The 18853-nt window shown below is 37.0% G+C and overlaps 1 pseudogene; it reads left to right on the top strand.

The window, feature by feature from the left end:
- The first annotated feature begins 7358 nt into the window (after positions 1-7358).
- On the top strand, positions 7359-9824 carry LOC132500117 (matrin-3-like; annotated as a pseudogene).
- Positions 9825-18853: the final 9029 nt, after the last annotated feature.

Below are 18853 nucleotides of genomic sequence, written 5' to 3'. Positions count from 1 at the left end.
GACTTCATCTTTTTTCATTGATATAACTCCAGTATCCATAATACTGCCTGGTGCATAGCTTTCTAGAATATTTGTTGAATGAATGAATGAATGAATACAGAAGAGAACTAAGGGAATGATCTGGATGATGGCAAAGAGAAATATCAGAATGGCAGACTTGATAGAGTGGAGTGAGACCCCAGCTACCCACAAACAAAAAGAGCTCTGGGAGAGCTCTGGAGTCCAACTTTAGCAACACAGGAAAGCAAACAAACAAGCAAACAAACAAAAACCCTGAGAATAACTGCACAAAAAAAGAAAAAAGATAGCTTCATTTTGCCTGCATCATCCCTTCCTCCAAGCTGTCATTGCTCAGCAACAAGAGGGAACTTCCCAGCTAGAAAGAGTTACCCTCACCAGGAAAGGAAGAGTGGAATGAGCGACCAGCTGCCCCATCTTTTGGGGCACCACATGAAGGTCCCCTTTCAATTTCACCCCACCCAGACTCAGCAAAGCTGAGACACGCATAGAAACAATAGAGATGGCTAGGGACAAGGAAGAGAAGCAGAGGTTACCAATTGTAGCCATGCAGTAGGAGAGACTGTGGTTTACAGTGACCTGCTCTGCAAACACGGCAGATTTTACTAATGAAAAAAAAAAAAAATAATAACACAGCTGCTGCAGACCTCCCTGCAGTGCAGCTCTAATGCAAGATGACAGCCTAGATCCCTACAGTTGACTCCTACCACCATCTGCAAACTTGGGGCTAGCCCCTCCAGCTGTGCACTTTCACACTGCCAGCCTGACACTTGTCATCAACATCCACTGCAGTGCACATGTGCAGACATGGGAGAGCATTCCAACAGCCAGGGCCGCACCACTGCTCGTGGGCCTGGATCAGGCTTTGTCTTCTGTCACTGGCCTGCACAACTGTGCTCCAGTGCCTACTCTCACCACTCCTATTCAACATAGTACTGGAAATCCTAGCCAGAGCAATCAGGCAATAAAAAGAAATAGAAGGCATTCAAATTGGAAAGGAACAAGTGAAATTATCTTTGTTTGCAGATATGATCTTATATATAGAAAATCCTAAAGATTCTACCAAAAAAAGAACTGTTAGAACTAATAAACAAATTCAGTGAAGTTGCAGGATACAAACTCAATGTACAGAAATTAATTGTGTTTCTAAGCTCTAACAATAAATTATCTGAAAAATAAATTTTAAAGAAATAGTCTCATTCACTATAGCATCAAAAACAATAAAATACTTAGGAATAAATTTAACCAAGGAAGTGAAAGATCTATACACTAAAAATTGTAAAACTCCAACGAAAGAAACTGAAGAAGACACAAGCAAATGGAAAGATACCCCATGTTCATGAATCAGAAAAATTAATATTGTTAAAATGTTCATACTACTCAAAGCCATCTATAGATTCACTACAATTTCTATCAAAATCCCAATTCATTTTTCACGGAAATAGAAAAAACAATCCTAAAATTTGTATGGAACCACAAAAGACCCTGAATAGCCAAAGCAGTCCTGAGAAAGAACAAAGCTAGAGGTATCACACTCCTGATTTCAAACCATACTACAAAGCTATAGTAATCAAAACAATATGGTACTGGCATAAAAATAGTATAGACCAGTGGAAAAGAACCTAGAGCCCAGAAATAAGCCCTCACAGTACATCAACTAATATTTAACAAAAAAAAAGCCAAGAACAGGCTCTTCAATAAATTGTGTTGGGAAATGGATAATCACATGCAAAGAATAAAATTAGACCCTTATCTTATACCACTCACAAAAATTAACTCAAAATGGATTGTAGACTTAAACATAAGAGCTAAAACCATAAAACCCTTAGAAGAAAATTTGGTGAAAAGCTTCTTCACAAGATGTGGCAAAGATTATTTTTTTTGTATATGACACCAAAAGCAAAAACAAATAAGTGGGACTACATCAAACTAAAAAGCTTCTGCACAGCAAAGGAAACAGTCAAGAAAATGAAAAGTCAACCAACAGAATGGGAGAAAATATTTTCAAATCATGTCTGATAAGGGATTAATATACAAAATACATAAAGAATTCATAAAACTCAATAGCAAACCAATTAAAAAATGGGCAGAGGAACTGAATAGATATTTTCCCAGCGAAGACATACAAGTGGCCAACAGATACATGAACAGGTGATCAACATCATTGATCATTATGTAAATGCAAATCAGAACCACAATGAGATATTATCTCATACCTATTAAAATGGCAATCATCAGAAAGACAAGAGATAACAAGTGTGGGTGAAGTTGTGGAGAAAAGGGAACCCATGTGCACTGCTGATGGCAATGTAAATTAGTTCATCCACTATAGAAAACAGTATGAAGAGTCCTCAGAAAATCAAAAATAGAACTACCATATGATTCATCAATCCCACTTCTGTGTATTATCCAAAGGAATTGAAAGATTCTTTTTTTAAAAAATATTTATTTATTTATTTATTTTTGGCTGCGTCAGGTCTTAGTTGCAGCATGCGGGATCTTTCGTTGTAGTGTGCAGGCTTCTCTCTAGCTGTGGAGCTCAGGCTCAGTAATTGCGGTGCGCGGGCTCAGTAGTTGCAGCACACAAGATTAGTTGTCCTGCAGCAAGTGAGATCTTAGTTCCCCCAACCATCCCCTGCATTGGATGGCGAATTCTTAACCACTGGACCACCAGGGAAGTCCCGAAAGATTCTTAGAGAGCTCTGCACCCTCATGCTCATTGCAGCATTATTCACCATAACCAAGATATGGAAACAACCTAAAAGTGTCTGTCAATGGATGAATGGATAAAGAAGATGTGGTGTATATATACAATGGAATATTATTGAGTCATGAGGAAAGATGAAATCCTGCCATTTGTAACAACATGGATGAACCCTTAGGGCATTATACTAAGTGAAGTAAGTCAGACAGAGAAAGATAAATACTGTATGATATTACTTATATGTGGAATCTAAAAAATCTGAACCCAGAAATAGTAGAGAGATGGTTATCAGGTGCTGGGAGATAGGGAAAATGGGGAGATGTGGACAAAGGGTACAACGTTCAGCATGGTGATTATAGTTAATAATACTGTATTATATAGTTGAAAGTTTCTAACAGAATAATGTCACAACAAAAAAAGACATGGTAATTATGTGATGTGATGGAGGTGTTAGCTACCATTATGGTAGCAGTCATTTTTCAATAAATAAGTGTATTAAATGAACACCTTAAACTTAAACAATGTTATATGTCAATTATATCTGAATAAGGCTGGGATGGCAGAGGGAGAATGGCAGTCCTAAAGAGCAACCAAATTGTAATCGAAGGCACAGTGGTCCTAGAATGATTTCTACAAAATAGAATTAGAAATGAGAAATTAACCTGAAGTGTTTGATCACATTGACATATCTTGCTTGCAATGATCTTGGAGAGTTTGGAGAAAATTAGTGGTAAGAATATATAAAAATAAACCCAACAACAACACAACCACAGCCACAATAGTAACAACAAATAAGGCAACCATTGACTCCTGGAGAAACAAAGCATTGTACAGAAAAATAATTATAATCATAGCATACTATCTGGCTTGCTATTGAACAGTATTTCCATGTCACAAATACAGACATAATGGATACAAATTTTACCAAAAATTGTGATATAGCTATACAAGCAGATGAAATAGCGAGTATAAATATATTATTATAGAGCTACGTCCTTGTTTTCCATATTAGGAAGTCAATATATGCTTTAAGTTGAAAAAAAAGGCAATATATTGTATTTAAAATATGGATGTAGGGCTTCCCTGGTGGTGCAGTGGTTAGGAATATGCCTTGGACTTCTCTGGTGGGGCAGTGGTTAAGACTCCGCCTGCCAATGCAGGGGACACGGGTTTGAGCACTGGTCTGGGAAAATCCCACATGCTGTGGAGCAACTAAGCCTGTGCGCCACAACTACTGAGCCTGCACTCTAGAGCCTGCAAGCCACAACTACTGAAGCCCGCGTGCCACAACTACTGAAGCCTGCTCACCTAGAGCCTATACTCCGCAACAAGAGAAGCCACCACAAGAGAAGCCCATGCACCGCAACGAAGAGTAGCCCCTGCTCGCTGCAACTAGAGAAAGCCCACACGCAGCAAGGAAGACCCAACGCAGCCAAAAATAAATACATAAATTAAAAATAAAATAAAATATGGATGTAAATAAGAGAAGAAAAAAATTAAGTATTGAAATTGCTTACCTCTCAAGGAAGTCATGTATTGAGGTTTGAGAGAGATAGGGCTGAACATTAGTGCTTATTGATTAGAACCCTTGTACTATTTGCTCTTTTAAACTGCATAGATGTATTACTTTTAAAAATAAAAATTATATTAAAAATGTACATTTTTAATTGTAAAATGACTACATGTAAGGATATAAAAAGATAACATGTGAAACACAGGTCTGTAGAACCAGAATCTACAACATGTTTATCTAAGATGAAATTCTCAGAGCACTTTCAGTGAAATTCAATGCCAAATTAAAGTTCAGAATTTCTCCTACCAAAGCCATATTTACTATCTCTACTTTTATGATAATCATGCTCTCACTTTTTTTTTAACTTATTTATTTATTTTATTTTATTTTTGGCTGTGTTGGGTCTTTGCTGCTGCGCGTGGGCTTTCTCTAGTTGTGGCAAGCAGGAGCTACTCTTCTTTGTGGTGCACAGGCTTCTCATTGCGGTGGCTTCTCTTGTTGTGGAGCACAGGCTCTAGGTGTGTGGGCTTCAGTAGTTGTGGTGCACGGGCTCTAGAGCGCAGGCTCAGTAGCTGTGGTGCACGGGCTCAGTTGCTCCGCAGCATGTGGGATCTTCCCGGACCAGGGCTCGAACCCGTGTCCCCTGAATTGGCAGGCAGATTCTTAACCACTGCATCACCAGGAAAGTTCGCCCTCACTTTTCTTTATCTTTGCACCATCAAAGGTTTTATCCCTAACCTACAGGTAAAGTGTTGCCTGTTTTTGACTTTATCTAAATGAACCCTACTGCATATAGTATGCTATAACTTGCTCCATTTTCTCATACACATATTTGTGAGGTTGACCCAAGAAAGTGTGTTGCTGCCAATAATTTTTTTCCACTGTATTCTATTTGTTTTTTGCCTATACCACATTTTTGTTCAAACTACTCTTGACATTTGAGTTGTTTCCATTATTTTTACCGTTACAAACAAAACTATCAAATCATATAGAATTGCATTTGCTTTATGCATATTAATTTTGTATCCAGCAACTTTACTAAAATCTCTTTTTAATTCTAGTAATTTATCTCTCAATTTTTTTACTATTCCATGTCTATTTATAAAATCCACAAATAATGGCATCTTTGCTTTTTTCCAATCCACATCTCCTTTATTTATTTTTCTTCATTACTAATACTGGACCTCTAGTACATATTGAGCCTGCCAATCAGATTGTGGTTCAAATTCTCAGTTACAGCTTTTTACCCTTCTCAGCACAGAACTTATGTTCAAGAAAGTTGATTTTCCTTGTTATCTTCTGGGGTGTGAGGTAGGGAGGGTAGATTTAATCCTGGCTCACCATTATACATTTAGCCATTTGATGTCCTAGTTTTATAGGGGAGACATGTCTTCCTATTAGACTCCTTATCTTGAACAAGTCTTGGGCTTTGTTTCTGTTGCCATATCCTGTGGGGCCATGGAGAAACATGGTTAGGGAATAAGCCAGTTCCATTTCTCAACTTACCTTTCTGAGCTCTTGACTTAACTTATATAAGGCCTGAAATTTTCTTACCTTATTATTAGTTCACTGATGCATTTAAGGAAATTTTATTAAATATATTTTATGAGAACTGTTTAGGTGTTTTTATTGGCAAGTCAGTCCAGGCACCCAGCCTGCCATGTTAGCAGAAAAAAAGCAGATGAGTTGAAGAATTATGAAAACAAACTAGGCTGCTGATTCTTCAGACAGGATGCAAGAACTAGTTTAAGTGTACCCTTTGAAGTAAGGCCAGTTTTCTAAACAATTTTTAAATCCTTTCTCAAAAAGTAATGACAATGCCAAGATTTTTTTCCTTTTCCAGTAAAAGCCATATACTACATATCCGACAGTAGGTAAAAATATCCAAAGAGTGCATTCATTGCACCCTGATGTCATTTCTCTTGGTGAAAACACTATTACGTTTTTTTCCGGAAAAACTATCTCTGTGCCAACACGTATTATGCCAATCAGTTACACATCAAGTTTTGAACTCCAAACACCTACACAAAGTTCTTCATGATTGGCTCTCACTTCTCAGAAATAACACAGTAATGTTCCAGCGTTCCTGAGAGATCATAGTATTCTTTTACAGTCTGTTTGATGTATGTTTCCAAAATGCCAGACAGAAATCCATAATGCCTTCAGAATTTGTGCCAAGTACACATAGCTGAGATTACTCAGATAAAGTCATATTAATCTTAAAGACATTTGCTATTTTTTTGAATGACAAAAGGGCATTCATAAAATTTTGTCTAATTTACTTTGTTTATTCTATGGGTGTGACCCTTAATTGTTTGTTTTGCTATTTAATTCAATGTTTGCTGAACAAAATGACAGGCATTTTGAGTCCCACTTTCCTGCATCCAGCATAACTGAGATTATTAGACTGGACTCCCATATTCAGAAGAGGAAAACAGTCACTAAAATAAGGAGGCAAGAACTCCTTTTTTGTATCCATAACGTCTGGCACTACCCCTGGCATGTGGGAGAAGCTAAATATTTATGAAAGGAATAATAATGTTGAGGGATATTAAATAGAATTCCCCACTTGTGCCAGGAAGAAAATGACAGAGAAAGAAGACAGGCTCTGGGGTTCGACAGATCTGGGCTCGTATTTCAGCAACATCAGTCATTAACTTCCTGGCACTAACAAGTGAACATCAGTTTCCTAATCTGTAAGGAAGGGAATAATGCCTAATTCACAGGGCCGTGAATTGTGGGGATTAAGTGAGATGACACATAAGCAACTAGCATAGTTCCTGGCACAAAGTTGTTATTCAGTAAGTTATTTTCCTACTCTCAATCCACTTTTTCAAACACTGTTTAAAAATTATCTCGAGAGAACAATGACCGCTGCTGAGAGTGAGAGCGATGTGCGTGTGCTGAGTAGGGGGAGGGGCCTGGCGCGTTCTGAAATGGGACTGAGAGTTGTCTGCTGGTTCTCAGCTTGAAGAAGATTCTACAGTCCTTATTGATCCTGTTTCTTGGCGTTACCATTTTTTGAAGCAAAGTTAACCTAGTTTTCTAGTTTGAGCTTTCTTTTTAGCCATCTTTAAAAAAAATTTTTTTAAATCTATAAACTAGACAAGAGATAGTTCTACAATGTCGAAGTCATTCCAGCAGTCATCTCTTGGTAGCGACTCGCAGGGTCGTGGGCGTGACCTGTCTGCAGCAGGAAAAGGCCTTCTTGCTGCTGCTACCCAGGCTTTAAGCATGCCAGCATCTCTTGGAAGGATGAACCAGGGTATTGCACACCTTGCTACTTTGACAAATCTTGGAATGAGTTCTTCATTGAATCAACAAGGAGCTCATAGTGCACTGTGAGTACACAGTGCTAGTACTTCTTCCCATAATTTGATTTCTGTATTTAACATTGGAAGTAGAGGTCCCCTCCCTTTGTCTTCTCAGCACCGTGGAGATGCATACCAGACCAGTAACATTTTGGCCAGCTTTGGTCTGTCTGCTAGAGACTTAGATGAACTGAATCATTATCCAGAGGACAAGATTACTCCTGAGAACTTGCCCCCAATCCTTCTACAACTTGAAAGGAGGAGAACTGAAGAAGGCCCTACATTGAGTTATGGTAGAGATGGCAGATCTGCTACATGGGAGCCACCATACAGAGTACCTAGGGATGATTGGAAAGAAAAGAAGCACTTTAGAAGAGATAGTTGTTTTTTTTTTTTTTTTTTGGCTGTGTTGGGTCCTCGTTGCGGTGTGCAGGCTTCTCATTGCAGTGGCTTCTCTTATTGTGGAGCATGGCGTGTGAGCTTCAGTAGTTGTGGTGCACAGGCTTAGTTGCTCCACAGCATGTGGGATCTTCCCAGACCAGGGATTGAACCCATGTCCCCTGCATTGGCAGGCAGATTCTTAACCACTGTGCCACCAGGGAAGCCCAAGAAGAGATAGTTTTGATGATCATGGTCCTAGTTTCAACCCAGGGCTTGATTATGACCGTGGAAGTCGTTCGCAAGAATCTGGTTATTATGACAGAATGGATTATGAAGATGACAGATTAAGAGATGGAGAAAGGTGTAGGGATGATTCTTTTTTTAGTGAGACCTCACGTAACTATCATAAATTTGACAGTGAGTATGAGAGAATGGGACATGGTCCTGGCCCCTTGCAAGAGAGATCTCTCTTTGAGAAAAAGAGGGGTGCTCCTCCAAGTAGCAATATAGAAGACTTCCATGGACTCTTACCAAAGGGTTATCCCCATCTGTGCTCTATATGTGATTTGCCAGTTCATTCTAATAAGGAGTGGAGTCAACATATCAATGGAGCAAGTCACAGTTGTTGATGCCAGCTTCTTCTTGAAATCTACCCAGAATGGAACCCTAACAATGATATAGGACACACAATGGGTGATCCATTCACGTTGCAGCAATGTACAAACCCAGCACCAGGAATTCTGGGACCTCCACCTCCCTCATTTCATCTTGGGGGACCAGCAGTTGGACCAAGAGGAAATCTGGGTGCTGGAAATGGAAACCTGCAAGGACCAAGACACATGCAAAAGGGCAGGGTGGGAACTAGCCGGGTTGCTCACATCATGGATTTCTGGCAAGGAAAAAGTTTGAGATATCAACTATTACAGCTGGTGGAACCATTTGGAGTTATTCAAATCATCTGATTCTAAATAAAATTAATGAGGCATTTATTGAAATGGCGACCACAGAAGATGCTCAGGCTGCAGTGGATTATTATACGGCTATACCAGCATTAGTATTTGGCAAGCCAGTGAGAGTTCATTTATCCTAGAAGTATAAAAGAATAAAGGCCTTTATTGAGATGGAGACCAGAGAAGATGCAATGGCAATGGTTGACCACTGTTTGAAAAAAGGCCCTTTGGTTTCAAGGGAGATGTGTAAAAGTTGACCTGTCTGAAAAATACAAAATATTGGTACTTAGGACTCCCAACAGAGGCATTGACTTACTGAAAAAAGATAAATCCTGGAGATCTTACTCTCCAGATGGCAAAGAATCTCCAAGTGATAAGAAATCCAAAACTGATGGTTCCCCGAAGACTGAAAGTACAACTGAAGGTAACGAACAAGAAGAGAAGTCAGGTGAAGGTGGTGAAAAAGATACAAAGGATGACCAGTCAGAACAAGAACCTAACATACTTCTTGAATCTGAAGATGAGCTAATTGTAGATGAAGAAGCAGCAGCAGCACTGCTAGAAAGTGGCAGTTCAGTGGGAGATGAGACAGATCTTGCTAATTTAGGGGATGTGGCATCTGATGGGAAAAAGGAAACTTCAGACAAAGCTGTGTGAAAAAAGATGCAAATGCAAGTGCTTCAGCAACTGCGAAGAAAAAGCTTAAAAAGGTGGACAAGATTGAGGAACTTCACCAAGAAAATGAAGCAGCACTGGAAAATGGAATTAAAAATTAGGAAAATACAGAATCAGGTGCTGAATCTGCTGAGAATGCTGATGATACCAACAAAGATACAAGTGAAAATGCAGATGGCCACAGTGATGAAAACAAGAAGGACTATACAATCACAGATGAGTACAGAATTGGACCATATCAGCCCAGTGTTCCTGTTGAAATTTCTGAGTAAATTGGCAGAAGAACACAGGCAGAAGAAGGAAGCTTAAGATGTGCAAGAAGCTTAATGATTTCAAAGAAAATAATGGTTCTTTGTTTTTAAATGTTAACCTTTTTAATATACAATACAGATAGAAGAAAACTATTGTACTCTTTTGTTACAGTGGAAAATAATAGACGTCTGTTCAAGTGTTAAGTGTTATAGCAAAAATACATATATGGTTAAGTTAACGAAGAATTGTTCTTGTTTTATCAAAATGGTAACAGACAGAAATACTTTGTAGAGACTGACTTCATATGCTATTTAAGACACTTGCACCACTAAGAAAGATACATAGAAACATTCAGAGAAATGAAATTTAGTGGTTCCAAGCTTCAAAGAAATGTCAAAACTTTTGATTCCATTCAATAAAGAACAAAACCAATTGTATTTTTATTACTTTCATTTAAAACGTTCCACATTTTAATCTGAACCTTGCAGACTTTTCATTTGGAGTCTGAAGCATTTTTGGTTTTGTTTCATTTTTTGAGAACTTCATTAATGTGAGATTGGTAATTAAAATGAAGGTGCAGTTTTCTTTTAATGTCATGCTGTAGTTTAGGTAATTAAGTAATTAAGTATTAAGTAATTGGCTTTAGATTTTGTAATTTTTCCCCTAAGTTCCTGCTAGATTTCATATTCTAGTAGTCAATGTATTTTTCAGTGAAATGTAAAAATATTCCCATTCTCTTTGACCAGTATCAATTTCTTGAGATCTTATTGCTTGTTGCTTGAATCCTGTAGCTGTCATATATCTGGTATAAGCAACATTTGATTTTTGAAGTGTATAGACCATCTCTTCATATTTTCAAGATGTAATTTTACATTTCTGCATTTAAAAAAAGTTTGGCCATAATCTTAGACGCATGCTTCTAATTCATACACTTGCATATGTGACATTCGAGAACAGGAATTTGCATGTATAATCTGTGTCCACTTGTAACTTTCTGGTTATATACTGCTTATATCTGTGGATTCAAGTTTCTGAAGTGAGTACCAATAAGAAAAAAAAAAAAAACCTAGGCCATGTTCATTGGTTATACATGTTTGAAATGTTAACCAATATATTTGTCAGTTGTGGTTTTTATTCACTGTTACACTTTTTTGCATGCTTTAACAAATTATTATATTTTTAATCTAGAGTGTTCCAAAGACTGCTACTAAAGATCTGAGTTAAAAAAAATTATCTCTTTTACCATTTGGTATTGAATACGTTGCCTGTATCTGATTTCCATCATGGTGCTTCTTCTTTATAATAGCACTACTCTTACAGTGTATTATGCCTTGTCTAGTTTCTGGCCAAATGGCAAAGGATTATTTTTAAAAAGAAGGAGCACTGTGAACAAAACTTCCATTTTTTCCCTCTGATTTCATCCCTGATCATGGCTTCTTCAATGAACAGTATGCACAGTTTTCAAACTATTTCATGTCTGTGTCCCTTGGTTCAAATTCTAAACACTGACACTGAATGATTAGGTCTATATACAAATTGTCTACCCATTATGGAATCACACAGTATAAACACAACCACCCAAACCCATCACTTTAGCAAGTGCTCTGAGAGGGGTACAATTTCAAAGAAGTGGCTGCTGTTGGAAAGTTATATAGACATACCTAGTTCACCTCATCTGATCCCATGCTCACCAAATTATCGTTTATTAATTTGGTTTACCTTGAAGCTTGCCTATTGAGGAAACATGCACTGGCATTTGGGAGTTATATTTCTCTTTGTAAATTAATAAATTGAATTCAGTAATATAAGAAAAAGGAGAGAAGATAAACATAGAGGATCAATCTACAAAAGGAAAATAGAAAAAAATACTTATGGGGAAGTAAGGAAAGGGAGAACTAGAAAATTACTTGACTTTCTGTTCCTGAGGTTTGGCTTCTCATTCTGAACTTTCCATGAGATTCCCCTGTAGCCTGCAGATATATCACATTTTTGCTTGATCTACTTTGAGTGACCTTTTGGTTTTTCAACTGTGGCCCATTGACAAAAATATTTTAAATCTTAGAAGGCTGAAACACTGCGTCAGACCTTATTGTCATGCTGTAGTAAATTTTCCAAGGTAGTGCGGTCCTGTGAGGTTTCTTGGCAATCAGCCAACTGTAGCTCACCTTCCGTGACTCAATAATATTTATTGATTTGCTTATTTGAACAAATTATCTCTAAGATAAAGTCTACAATAATATATTTACTTGTACAAAGAAAATCATATAAGCCCTGAAGATTTTAATTAGCAGTAAAATATGAAACGTTGCACTGAGTTTTACTTCCTCAACCAAAATTTTTTTTAATCCAAGAAGTGATAGCAAGAGGGACATGAGAGTGGTATGAATAAAATTATAAACCTAGCACTTTTACATTTTACAGATTACAAAGATAGTGATAGAATCCAAATTCTCCTTTTCTAAAAAAAATTAATTTAATTATTTATTTATTTTTGGCTGTTGGGTCTTCCTTTCTGTGCAAGGGCTTTCTCTAGCTGTGGCAAGTGGGGGCCACTCTTCATCACGGTGCGCGGGCCTCTCACTGTTGCGGCCTCTCTTGTTGCGGAGTACAGGCTCCAGACGCGCAGGCTCAGTAGTTGTGGCTCACGGGCCCAGTTGCTCCGTGGCATGTGGGATCTTCCCAGACCAGGGCTTGAACCCGTATCCCCCGCATTGGCAGGCAGATTCTCAACCACTGCACCATCAGAGAAGCCCCATATTTTTAACATATGTAATAGGTGTCACATTGGCTTCCTGTATAGTTTTGTCTGAATCATGTTTAGGCCTTACTTCAACTCTAGAGACATAGAATACAACAATGGTCATTGATACTCATCACCACTTCAACTGCTTGCAGTAGACATAGGAAAAGACTAGCATAGTATTATAAGTGTTTGCATTCAAGTAGCTACAAGCCATGGCATGTGGAAAGAAAAAAGTGCTTTTAAGACACATAAAATACAATGTTATCCACTTACTAACTAAAGAATCAAGAACCCCAAAAAGGCAGTTAAAAAAAAAAATAACTCAGTTCAAATGTTAGAATAAAAGAAGAAAAGCATAAGGTAAAAGAAAATTTGTTCCCTCAAATTTAATCATAGTAAATGCAAACTTACACTGTTCTACCTAATGTCACATAATTAATTTATTCTATCAATACTTCATTATTTTTCTTAGCTTGACAGGTTGGGGGAGAATGTTATAATAATTCATAAAATCTTTGATAATGTCTCTACCTTGTCCAATAGTCAGTGATCTGGAAACATTATTTTCCAAGTTAGTAAACCAATGAAAAAAAGCAGATTTTATATGTTCTTCTATTGCTTGCTAATTAGCCTATGCCTACCAAAAATCTAGTCCTACTTTTTGATATCAAGACAGAGCTTCTTCAGGGCAAATTTTTTAGGGCTAGTGATTTCTTTTTCAGTAGCACTAAATAGACTTAAAGGAAGGAATAGAATCCCAGTGAAGAAGATACCCTGCCATCAGCTACTTCACATTTCAGAACAGAGCAGACAACCTCAGGGACCTGTGGGTAAATGATAAATGACAACCAAGATTCTGCCCATTATTAATTCAGTATCTTGCTGTTTGGTTTTCGGCAGAAACAAAACACATAATTAGTCTTGGCAGTTGAGAACCACAATTGCCTCTCACTATATTGAACTCTTTGCTTCCCTTTTATTTATTTATTAAAAATATTTATTTATTTAGGTTGTGCTGGGTCTTCATTGCGGCACGCAGGATCTTTGTTGCAGCATGCGGGATCTCTTTTTTTTAGTTGCAGCATGCAGACTTCTTAGTTGAGGCATATGAGCTCTGAGTTGCGGCATGCATGTGAGATCTAGTTCCCTGACCAGGGATCAAACCCGGGCCACCTGCATTGGGAGCACCCACAGGACCACCAGGCAAGTCCTTTCTTCCTTTTCCTTTAAGTATTACAGAAGAATAATTTCATATGCGTGTCAAAAGCAGCCAATAGAAAAGAAGCATAAAAATGCCTATTAAATTGTGTCCTGTGTATTGTCACTCCTGTGGTAATGACCGTAATTTATGACACAACTTTATATTCTGCATATATCTTCAGAAGCTACTAAGTGTGACTAACAGTAATTAAGAATAGCCCTGTGGGATAAGTCTTAAAATATTATCTGACAACTTGGCTAAGGGTGACAGAATTTTCTCTAAATAACTCATATTTTATAATAGTACCTAAATGAGAACTTATCCTCTCATGCAGCAACAGTTTTGTTTTGCCTTTTTAATGTATTTATTTATTTATTTATTTATGGCTGCATTGGGTCTTTGTTGCTGCGTGCAGGCTTTCTCTAGTTGCGGCGAGCAGGGCTACTCTTCATTGTGATGCACGGGCTTCTCATTGCTGTGGCTTGTCCTTGTTGCAGTGCATGGGCTCTAGGCACATGGGCTTCAGTAGTTGTGACTCACAGGCTCAGTAGTTGTGGCTTGCAGACTCTAGAGTGCAGGCTCAGTAGTTGTGCACAGGCTTAGTTGCTCCATGGCATGTGGGATCTTCCCAGACCAGGGCTCAAACCTGTGTCCCCTGCATTGGCAGACGGATTCTTAACCACTGCACCACCAGGGAAGTCCATTGTTTTGTTTTCTGGGCTAACTTTTCTCATAGTTAAACATAAAGCACTACTTATACTCACTATGAAAAACTGTTAATATGTAGTTGTGGTGGAGACAATAAGTTATACAGGGAAGAACTGAATGATTTATTTTTTCCCAAGGGTCTAATCCTTTGATCTACTTTAAAATGTTGTCTAAGGCAAAAAGTCAAGACAAATAATGCATTTTGATACATACCTGGTAAGGTTTTGAATAAAAGTTTGATAATCTGCAGCAAAATAGTCAGATACTAGGCTGAGGTTCAGAAACTCTTGCTAATGATTGTGTTCATTTTTATTTTAGAGGACCAATGTATTTCAGAAAAATGCTTCCTTGTGGTAGAGAATAGCAACATGCTCATAACTTTCTTCTAAATATTCAAAGGTATGCTCAGAGAAACCTGTATTTTTGACCCTTCAATAAGTTGTTTGTAAATATGAATCAAAAGAAGTGTCAGTCTCATGCCTAGGATAAAATCCCTAGGTTTTTTACATGAATAATATTTTCAACTATTGATTTATCTTCATTTAAACCTCAAACATTTTTCAAATGACTAACACAGTCTGTAACATAATATAATACCTCAAAACTTATTCCTAACCTAAAAACTCATTTTGGGATGTGTTTAGGCAATAATATAAAGCAATCAAACATTTTATCACTTGGTAATAACATTGTATCAAATTATCCACTCCTGATTATACTTTCTCATGATGAAATGAGGTATCAGAATAAGCTGTGTCAAAGAAACTGGAAAGTAAATAAGATTTACTGAACTGGGTACTAGTCAGTATTGCTATTCTGACCCTCCCTTTCTCTTTCACTTTCCAATAGAATGTTTCAAAGTAGCAGAAATTCTTTCTTACTGAATTTTTAAAAATCACCTTATTGATAAGGCATTAAGTTCTCCATTCTCTCATTTTTGTTTAAACAAAATAAGGAATAAAATTATCAGAGATTCAAAAAATGGTACAAAGATTCAAAAAGGGTAGCTCAACTAAATATTCTGATGAAACAGCATTTTAATATTATTTTTGTCAACTTTTGGAGATAAAGGACACTATCCAAAACACATGCTTAATTATACTTACCCCTAATATGTAACTATTTTAAGGTGTAAAATATCATTATTTTTTGACTAGGATCAATTGATCTTCATTTTCTTTCTGAAAGTAGAGCTTAGTCTTACTAAGCCTGCCATATGTCTAAAGAAACCACAATTTGTAAGTACAGTTATTTTTTCATATTTATTTTGCCAGTTGAATAGTAAGCATAATTGAGGACTGGATAATATATATACATATATATATATATATATATATATATATACACATATATATATATGTATATATATATGTATATATAAGTATATGTCTATATTAATTATCATTTATTCTGATTTTTTCCCTGTTTTATAACTGCATTTGATGCAGAAAAAATGACTCCAAAAAATGACTGCAAGGATTCTAGCATAATGGAGAACAGTACTGGCAAGTGAGACAGAAAATACTGGAAGAGGAAGCTTGCGAGACAAGAGTTTGAATTGGCTCAGAGAACTTAGTCCTTTCCCATGCATGCACATGTCTCTTAAGAGTTCTCCCTTTGTGGAAGGCTTTGCTTCTTCTTCTTCATTTTTTTAAATTTAATTAATTTATTTTTTATACAGAAGGTTCTTATTAGTTATCTATTTATACATATGTGTATATATGTCAATCCCAATCTCCCAATTCATCCCACCACCACCCCCCCGCCACTTTTCCCTGTTGGTGTCCATGCATTTGTTCTCTACCTCTGTGTCTCTATTTCTGCCTTGCAAACTGGTTCATCTGTACCAGTTTTCTAGATTCCACATATATAAGTTAATATACGATATTTGTTTTTCTCTTTCTGACTTACTTCACTCTGTATGACAGTGTCTAGGTCCATCCACATCCCTACAAATGGCCCAGTTTCATTCCTTTTTTATGGCTGAGTAATATTTCATTGTATATATGTTCCACATCTTTATCCATTCGTCTGTCGATGGGCATTTAGGTTGCTTCCGTGATCTAGCTATTGTAAATAGTGCTGCAATGAACATTGGGGTGCATGTGTCTTTTTGAATTATGGTTTTCTCAGGGTATATGCCCAGTAGTAGGATTGCTGGGTCACATGGTAATTCTATTTTTAGTTTTTTAAGGAACCTCCATACTGTTCTCCATAGTGGCTGTATCAATTTACATTCCCACCAACAGTGCAACAGGGTTCCCTTTTCTCCACACCCTCTCCAGCATTTGCTGTTTCTAGATTTTCTAATGATGCCCATTCTAACCAGTGTGAGGTGATACCTCATTGTAGTTCTGATTTGCATTTCTCTAATAATTAGTGATGTTGAGCATTTTTTTCATGTGTTTGTTAGCCATCTGTATGTCTTCTTTGGAGAAATGTCTATTTAGATCTTCTGCCCCCCCCCCTTTTTTTACATGTACATGAAATATTTTTATTGTTGCTAGTTTTACAAAATTCTGCCCATTTTTAAAATTGGGTAGTTTGTTTTTTTTACTATTGAGCTGCATGAGCTGTTTATATATTTTGGAGATTAATCCGTTGTCCGTTGAGTTGTAGGCAAATATTTTCTCCCATTCTGAGTGTTGTCTTTTCATATTGTTTGTAGTTTCCTTTGCTGTGCAAAAGCATTTAAGTTTCATTAGGTCCCATTTGTTTATTTTTGTTTTTATTTTCATTACCCTAGGAGGTGGATCAAAAAAGATCTTGCTGTGATTTATGTCTAAGAGCATTCTTCCTATGTTTTCCTCTAAGAGTTTTACAGTGTCCGGTCTTACATTTAGGTCTTTAACCCATTTTGAGTTTATTTTTGTGTATGGTGTTGGGAAGTGTTCTAATTTCATTCTTTTACATGTAGCTGTCCAGTTTTCCCAGCATCATTATTGAAGAGACTGTCTTTTCTCCATTGTATATCCTTGCCTCCTTTGTCATAGATTAGTTGACCATAGGTGTATGGGTTTATCTCTGGGCTTTCTATCCTGTTCCATTGATCTATATTTCTGTTTTTGTGCCAGTACCATATTGTCTTGATTACTGTAGCTTTGTAGTATATTCTGAAGTCAGGGAGCCTGATTCCTCCAGCTCTGTTTTTTTTTTTCCCTCAAGACTGCATTGGCTATTCAGGGTCTTTTGTATCTCCATGCAAATTTTAAGATTTTTTCTTCTAGTTCTGTAAAAAATGCCATTGGTAATTTGATATGGATTGCATTGAATTTGTAGATTACTTTGGAGAGTACAGTCATTTTCACAATATTTATTCTTCCAGTCCAAGAACATGGTATATCTCTCCATCTGTTGGTATCATCTTTATCATCTTTAATTTCTTTCATCAGTGTCTTATAGTTTTCTGAGTAAAGGTTTTTACCTCCTTAGGTAGGTTTATTCCAAGGTATTTTATTCTTTTTTGTTGCAATGGTAAATGGAATTGTTTCCTTAATTTCTCTTTCTGATCTTTCGTTGTTAGTGTATAGGAATGTAAGAGATTTCTGTGCATTAATTTTGTATCCTGCAACTTTACCAAATTCATTGATTAGCACTAGTAGTTTACTGGTGGCATCATTAGGATTCTCTATGTATAGTATTGGGTCATCTGCAGACAGTGACAGTTCTACTTCTTTACCAATTTGTATTCCTTTTATTTCTTTTTCTTCTTTGACTGCCATGGCTAGGACTTCCAAAACTATGTTGAATAAGTGGTGAGAGTGGACATCCTTGTCTTGTTCCTGATCTTAGAGGAAATGCTTTCAGTTTTTCAACATTGAGAATGATGTTTGCTGTGGGTTTCTTGTATATGGCCTTCATTATGTTGAGGTAGCTTCCCTCTATGCCCACTTTGTGGAGAGTTTTAATCATAAATTGATGTTGAATATTGTCAAAAGCTTTTTCTGCATCTATTGAGATGATCATATGGTTTTTATTCTTCAGTTTGTTAATATGGTGTATCACATTGATTGATTTGCATATACTGAAGAATCCTTGCATCCCTGGGGTAAATCCCACTTGATCATGGTGTATGATCCTTTTAATGTGTTGCTGGATTCTGTTTGCTAGTATTTTGCTGAGGAATTCTGCATCTATATTCATCAGTGATATTGGTCCATAATTTTCTTTTTTTGTAGTATCTCTGTCTGGTTTTCGTATCAGGGTGATGATGGCCTCATAGAATGAGTTTGGGAGTGTTCCTCCCTCTGCTATATTTTGGAAGAGTTTGAGAAGGATGGTGTTAGCTCTTCTCTAAATGTTTGATAGAATTCGCCTGTGAAGCCCTCTGGTCCTGGACTTTTGTTTGTTGGGAGATATTTAATTACAGTTTCAATTTCATTACTTGTTATTGGTCT

This window comes from Mesoplodon densirostris, chromosome 12 (genome assembly GCF_025265405.1).
Source record: "Mesoplodon densirostris isolate mMesDen1 chromosome 12, mMesDen1 primary haplotype, whole genome shotgun sequence".
NCBI lineage: Eukaryota > Metazoa > Chordata > Mammalia > Artiodactyla > Ziphiidae > Mesoplodon > Mesoplodon densirostris.
Note: the sequence above shows the minus strand (reverse complement) of the source record. Positions and strands in the feature narration are given on the sequence as shown.